At 35.6% G+C, this 8,208-nt stretch overlaps 1 protein-coding gene across 5 annotated transcripts in view; it reads left to right on the top strand.

Moving 5' to 3' along the window:
- kank4 (KN motif and ankyrin repeat domains 4) overlaps nucleotides 1-1,911 on the top strand; it is a 60,587-nt gene extending 58,676 nt beyond the window's left edge. For all 5 annotated transcript variants that reach the window (XM_053636097.1, XM_053636101.1, XM_053636098.1 and 2 more), the window contains one exon: nucleotides 1-1,911. This exon is cut by the window's left edge and continues 1,233 nt beyond it. The gene's annotated coding sequence lies outside the window, so the exon portion shown is untranslated.
- Nucleotides 1,912-8,208: the final 6,297 nt, after the last annotated feature.

The raw sequence follows: 8,208 nt of genomic DNA, 5'->3' as shown, positions 1-8,208 counted from the left end.
AAGTGCTGTTGCATAAATATTCTATGTTTATGATGCACAGTTGATAATTGATTCATAATCGATTCCATAATAATAATAATAAGAATAATAATAATGGTTAATTCCAATAATTATTTCAATCTAATAAATAAATAAATAAATAAATAAATAAACAAACTTACCTTAAATAGTTTATTAATATATTTATTACATGGAATTATGCAATCAATTATGGATCAATTATCAATTGTGCATGATAAAAATAGAATAACATAGTTCACGATGCACAATTGATAATTGTTTCAGAATTGTTTCCATAATTGTGCATCGCAAACATAGAATATTTATGCAAAAGTACTGTGCATTGAGAGGAGAAAACACCACAGCTCATAGCCAAACACTGACAAATTGCTTCTTGCTTTTTGTTGTGCTATCTCAGACACCCCCGCACACACTCCTTTTTTTGTTGGAAAATTCCCCTATGCAGGAATTTCTATATTCAGTTGCATCTGTATTGCATCTACTGTACTGTACCTAATTTTACTTTATGTTAGCGACCACATTCTAGTCAAGTCAATTAGGTTTCCAGGCACACAAACAAACGATTGAGCATTTACTTGCCCATGGACCTAGTTAATACATGTATGATTTGTCCACCCCTGAAGACATTTATGTTAATGATTTTCTGGAGCAACCACTTGGACCTGCAGTGAATAAGATTTGGGGATGATCACCAAAGTATTGGTATATAAAGTATTTAAATATGCTATTTTATTAAGTGCTGAAATATTATTCATAACCCTTCAAAATATATGAATAACAGAGAAAGCAATGCGGAAGCTATCTGCTGCAGTATTCAATAATGCGATTTTGCTTTGATTTTAAGCGAAATGTGACTCATACTGGTGTAACGTTGGCTTACTGTACAATTACACAAGAAAACATACTTAGAAAACATACTGGAATAAACAAAAAAGACTGTTTTTGTTTGCACTTGACTGCTATTCAGTGCATTCTCTCAAAATGGTAGATCACCGAGGTAGAACCGTCCACACTTACCAGTGGATTTATTTATCAGCTATGTTCCAGTGGTACAGTGGATTTACCAGTGGATTTATTTATCAGCTATGTTCCAGTGGTAAAGGAACAAACTAAAGAAATGGCAAAGGTTCCTTGATATATTTGGAAATATTTTGGTTAGGAATATCTCTAAGGAAAAAGAAAATACTGTGGTGTATAAAATATAAAGTTCTAAGAAGTCTGACTGAGTGAAGCAGATTCTCTGAACGTCCATTATAGTGTCATAGCAGTTCAACAGAGGTGCACAAACACTATTTTGAACACAGTCTTGAAAAGGCACTTTAACATAAACTGAAGTCTTGGTCTTGTACATAATGTACCAAATGTCCAATATTGTGAAGTTTAGCTTGTAAAATGATCCAGAGATGATACACACAGGGTGAACCAAATACGTTTTTAAGGACAAATCATGTTGTTAGACTACAAATAATATAGAAAGTGGTACTTTATCGTAAACACGCTCTACATGGGACCCAAAAGTCTAATAATTATTTATTTCTAATGCTATACTTTACATGCTGCTATATGTATGGATAGAGTATTCATATAATATCTATAAATTCAATATGTTTTGCTTATGTGTCTTTAAAACATGTTTGTATGAATATATCTTTTTATACACTGGCGAGATTTTTCTTATTTTTCTGATTTCCTCTAAGAACAATGTCTGTCGTCACGTCTGACCCCAGTGATTCCAGTACAACCAGTTAAACAACTTTTCTTTTTCAGCAAGAAACTGAAAATGTCTACTTTCAAACAGCTGAAGGTTTTTATCCTTTGCACTGCATTATATATATATAATTAAATGCTCTGTCCCAGGACTGTGACATTTTCCTTCCCATATATTCTTGCTCCGCTAAAAGAAATATCAATAAATGATAATATATATATATATATATATATATATATATATATATATATATATATATATATATATATATATATATATATGCAGGGTTGTATCTGAACATTTGTCGGCCCTGAGTGACATCCTTCATATAAGGAATCTTGTGTGGCAGTGACTCTTTTACGCTGGGTGCGACTTTTATCCAAGTGCATCAAGTGGACTTTGGTTCGGTTGCTCTGTACTTGTGCTCTGAAGAACAGTGCTCTATGGGGGAAGGAAAAATGGAAAGGCCAAAGCACATTATACATATATGTTGAATGCCTATAACAGAAAATTGAATGTTTATTTTGATAAACGCTTCAGCAGCTGGAGAGTTATATGGACGGTGCAGATAAAATGCAATAGTGACCTAAATATACTCAATTTAATACCAATATTATTCAAAATATAACATGTGTTTGTGATATTCTAAACATTTATGAAAACAATCCTTCTCAATAAAGTTGCAGACCTGCGAAAGTTAGTATGTATGCATTTGGGCCTTTACTTTCTTACAGATTCTTCTTAGCATTTTGTGAGCTCAGCATTACTTCTGAATTTTGGACATAAAAGAGTTGATGAAGTGGTGTTAATTATTTTTTTAATTCTCAATCCTTTTGGTATTACATGTGGATTAATTAATCTCCAAACTAATTTTATAAGGTTCTATCTTCCAGCCAATCATCATGCAGGATGAACAACTTTTAAGATGAAGTTTGTCTGTCTCAATAGGCTCAAAATATCTTTCTCTGCTGAGTTTTTTTTTTTTTAATCATTTATTAGCAATTTAATGAGAGTAAGAGACAGCCAGAACCTATTAACAACCAATCAGTATTGATCTTACAGAAAAATATGGTTCAATTTATGGCCACTGTCCATGAATGTACGTAATGCATTTTGATAGTATTTTGATAATGTAAATTTTAAGAGACTTTAACATGTATGGCTTGTTGAGCTGTAAATGTAGATTTCTTTGTTAAATAGTATGTCAAAAATGTTGTTATAAAACAAGGTAAACATCTGCCAACTGCACTTTCCAAAATTCATACCTGTTATTCACCTTTACAATCCACAACCCATTTTAATTAGCAATATCTCACAGTACAAAATCAAGAGAAAAAAAAAGAAGAAGAAAAATGAAGCCACTTTGTTTTTCTGCATGCATGAATATAGTCCCATGGTGCTAAACAAAACGATATTTGGTGAAACAATGCAACACTTTTTTTTTTTGTAGAGATGCTATTTGAGTTGCAAAATTCCTGAATGTCATGGCACTGAATTAGTTTGATCATGTATTACCAAGTGATAAAAATGACAAACTGATTGATTTCTCATAGTTAATTCAGCATAGTAAAGAAAATATAATGACATTAGATCTTACCTTACAGTACTATTAAAACTTGTTTTTGGCCAAAAGGTTCATCAAAAGCAACTCGTGGATCTTGCCTGCAGTGCATGTTAATGACTTGCAAATGAACACTATGATAACATTAGAAATGCAGCTGATAGGAACGTTATATTTGACATTAAGGAATGTGTCTCATACAATTAAATGTCATTTTATACCTTGCAAAACAGGTTTTAGCTTATCAAGATTGTGACTTTCAGCAAGTTTCCAGATTGACAAGAGACTACATGTGAATAGAGTAGCAGAACAATAGACAATACAATCAATATTTGACTATAGATTACTGCATAATTATGGAAATCTTATAAAGCAAAAGTAGCCCTACTTGTGCGTTATCTCAATGTAATGCACATTCACTATGTTGGGCTTGGCGTGAAAATTTGGCAATATTTCCAAGTTTCCAACAGAATAGAATATTAGACACTTAGTGTAAACAAAGATTTTTGTCTCTGAAATATTTCAGTGAAGTTATTTGTCCATATTAAATGCATTATATGGGAAAAGATAGTATAGTCCTTGCTGATAGTTTACAAACTCATACTTTATAATAATTTGTTTAGGAGCATCTGAATCTGGTAAATACATTATACTTAGGCATGCAATAATAGTGAATAAACAAATTAGGAAGAAATGACTTGTACACTACTGCTACAGATATTAAATTAAATCATTTTATTCAAACTTCAGCATGATCCAGAGAGTAGCAGAAACGTATCACAAATTCTGAATACCATATAAAGGATTAAGTTGACTAGTCAGTTACAGTTGCATAGACAGGTCCTTCGCACCAACATTGCCCCATTGGCTCCTCTTCTCCCATGTCAACATATAAGAAAAGGCAAAAAGTAATATAAGATATATAAGAATATATTTTTATAAAATATTATAATATTATTTAATAAGGTCTGCCATTCAGCCCTCTTAAGTGTTAGGGGCAGTATTTAGCTTTCAGATGTCAGATGAAATACTTCTTTTTGAGTCACAGTGCCAAACTATTGTCAGAATATTTTGATCCTTATTTTTGCAACCTGAATGACTGGCATTTATTTAATAGGCAGATGACACAGCCATATACTTGGTCAGAGGATTTAGGAATTTCTTTAAGTAAGGTTCATTGTTTTTGTTCGTTTATCATATGTTCAATTTGTACACTTATTTTGGTTAGTGACTTAAGCTGTTTTATTAGGTGGTGAAAGATTTCGTTAACAAGTAATGATGATTGGTGAAGATTAAGTTGGTATGTATGTACAAAATAAAACTATCTGTATGTATATTTGCCTGCTATGTTTCGATATAAAGACAGAGAGAGAGAGAGAGAGAGAGAGAGAGAGAGAGAGAGACAGAGAGAGAGAGACCTGAATGTATTCATACTGAAAGAACCATCCTGCTGCTTATGACTAATTTTACAACACATTAGCTAATTCATAGAACCCCTTTCTACCTTTTCAAGTTCATTATACACATTTTCTTTTCAGGCATTGTCTGCAGAAATTGAAATCATTAGTCTGAAGGTTAAGGGATCCTTTTTGCTTCTTCAGCATCAACAAGGTTTAAACAAATACTAAACTCAGAAACAATATAACTGGATGATTACAAGAATATTGAGTAACACCAGCCACTGTTCCAAATTGTTTCACCTACTTATTTTTCATGTGGGTCATGTCCATCATTGAAAATATTTCAATTTCATTTCAAATATTCTTATCTGGTATAAATGGGTGTGTGAATGTATATGTGTTTGTGTGCCCTGCGATGGATTGCCACCCTGTCCAGGGTATACCCCGCCTTGTGCCCGATGCTCCCTGGGATAGGATCCAGGTTTCCCCGTGACCCTGAAAAGGATAAGCGGTATAGAAGATGAATGGATGGATATTCCTATCTGTCTTGCCTCTTTGCACAATATCATAGCCTCTGTATCTGCATGTGAGTGTTTATTTTAAATCGAGGCACAATGCCTAGGGAATTGGTCATCAATTTATTCTGAGAACATCTGTGGAAGGGATAGATGTAACATGAGCTTCATTTCTTAATTGAATGTGAACTTAATCATAGATATAATCTAAAAAAGTGATGTGTTTTTATTTTCCTTACTCTGGCACTGTCTGACCTTTGAACGTTTAATTAATATTCGACTTTCTTTTCAACTAGGGTGACAGTGGAGAGCATGGAGAAAGGGTAAATCCATGTTCCTACATTCATACATTATGTTAGATGACAGACTCTCCTAAGTTGAAGGTACTTCATTAAAAAAAAAAAAAAAACTAAATATGAAAATGAATCAAGACAAATCCAAATAAACAATGAAGTTCCAATGAATAGTAAAGCTACATGTTCTCTTCTTCTAGCTTGTGCAGTTCTTTGTCAAATACCATTACATGTGGATTGTAATCCGGATTAAATAAGTGTGGACAGATGCTGTAAACTATGGTTCTGGTCCAATGGGAAAAAAGAGCATGCTGAATTTTCTCGACATAAATTTCTTAGTGTGTAGTTTGTTAGCAGATTGTCTAGATGTACATCACACACCTGATGAACCAGATTTCCTCTCCCATGCTGTAATGATGACTGGAAACTAGGACTGAATGGCATATACAGTAGAAAGGTCATGTAGAACAGAGAGAAATCTCATTAAGTCACCTTTCACGTTGGCTTTTATTCTGATCACAAGCATCCAGTTATATTGGTTCTGAGTTTAGTCCTTATTTAGACCTTGTTGATGTGGACGAAGCAAAAATCTCAGGAGCCCCTAACCTTCAGACTAATGATTTCAATTTCTGCAGACAATGCTTGAAAAGAAAACATGTAGAACGAACTTGAAAAGGTAGAATGCTGAAAGCTAAATGCTGTCCCATCTGCCACACAATAATGATAATGCTCTAACACTTTCAAAAGGGCTGAATGGCAGACCTTATTAAATACTATTACTATATTTGATAAAATATATTCTTCTATATCTCATATTACTTTTTGCCGTTTCTTATACGTTGACATGGGAGAAGAGGGGCCAGTGGGTGAAGGTGTAATGGGGATGTTGGTGCGAAGGTAAACCTGCACAAGGACCTGTCTATGCAACTGTAACTGACTAGTCAACTTATTCCTTCATACGGTATTCATAAGTTGCGATAAGTTTCTGCTACTTTATGAATCATGCTTAAGTTTGAACAAAATGGTTTAATTTAATATCTGTAGCAGTAGTGTACAAGTCATTTCTTCCTAATTTGTTTATTCACTTTTATTGCATGCCTAAATATAATGTATTTACCAGACTCTAACATTCAGATGCTCCTAAACAAATTATTATAAAGTAGGAGTTTGCAACCTATCAGCAAAATCTGTACTATCTTTTCCCATATAATGCATTTAATATGGAAAAATAACTTCACTGAAATATTTCAGAGAGAAATTCTTTATTTACACTAAGTGTTTAATATTCTATTCTGTTGGAAATATGCCTTAACTGTTAAATTATTTTGGTGTTATGTCGGGATGACCATGCTGGTTTCCATGAGATTTCCCCTTCGATGCCATTGACAGACACCTGAATGGATTTCTGCTTCAGTGCCAGTTTTATTTTGAGAGCTTGTTGAACCCCAAGCCTGAAGAGAAACAGTAGTTCATATTCTTGCTATACCGGTTTACCGCTGGGGCCCATCATGGGCGGAGGTTTTAGTCACCAGGGGAAACATGGGCCTAGGGAGCATGGCTGAGTTAATCTGTTTAATGAGGGTGAGCTACAGGAAAGGAGACTTTAAATTTAACATTGAAAATTTTGGGGGGAGGGTCAGCCTGATGGCCGAACCCGGTCGGCCATTTACCACCTACTACAAGAGGGAGGCTGGAGACATGGAGGAAGCAAAGTCCCCAGCCAAGCTCCAGCCAGAGGCAGACTGGGTGGCCTCTTCTACAGAGCACCCTCTAGAGGCTGACAGGGCAGTCTCCATCCCCGCAGAGCTCCCTCCAGAGGTCACCGTGGTGACCTCAACCCCAGAGCTCCAGCCTGAGACCAACAAGGTGGTCTCCCTTGCAGAGCTCCAGCCAGAGGCCGACATGGCAGCCTCCTTCCCTGCAGAGGTCCCTCCAGAGGCCAACATCCTGCTCCTGCTAGAGGCCGATGGCATGGCATCCCAACTCCTGGTAGAGGTAGACGGCATGGGCTTCCATGCTATGCTCCTGCCAGAGACTGGCGATGTGGATCCTGTGTGGACATTTAGCCTAGGGGTGCAGGACCACCGGGGGAGAATGTTTTTGGGTTGTCACTGACTTTGTTTATGTTCACACGTGCGTTTTGGTTTCTGTCCTGTCACCACCCCTGTCATATTAAGGGTTGTTTCCCTCATGTGTCCTGATCATTCTCGGCTGCTCCTTGTTACCCCTTCTGATTGTTTTGTATATTTATACCCTCGTGTTTTTATATTGCATTGCGTTGCTGCCTGTTCACGTCCGAGCCTTTTGTTCCTGCGTTTTCTGTTTCCTGTTATCAACTTTGTTCTGTTCTCTCGTTTTTCATATTGTGGATTATACCTGTTTGTTACCATTCGCTGATCGCCTGACCTCTGCCTGTTTTTGGATTTTGACCTTGCATTATGTTTTTTATTTGTCTGCCTGCGTCTCTCTTTAAATAAAGCTTTAACTGCACTTCCATCCATTACCACTCCCCTACCTGACACTTATTTAACACCTGTCTCTTTATTTGATCTGTTCCCTCGATGTTTGTGGACTTTGTGGAATTGAACATGCTGTCTATAATGGATCTCAGAGATCTGCAACCACTTATATACCTTGAAATTATCTAATGTTTACGAAAAAGATTATCCTATTTACCAAGTAGGTGTTTACTGCAAGAACTGTACTGTCT

The sequence above is a fragment of the Ictalurus furcatus genome, chromosome 11 (genome assembly GCF_023375685.1).
Source record: "Ictalurus furcatus strain D&B chromosome 11, Billie_1.0, whole genome shotgun sequence".
NCBI lineage: Eukaryota > Metazoa > Chordata > Actinopteri > Siluriformes > Ictaluridae > Ictalurus > Ictalurus furcatus.
This window is presented reverse-complemented; position numbering and strand designations above follow the sequence as displayed.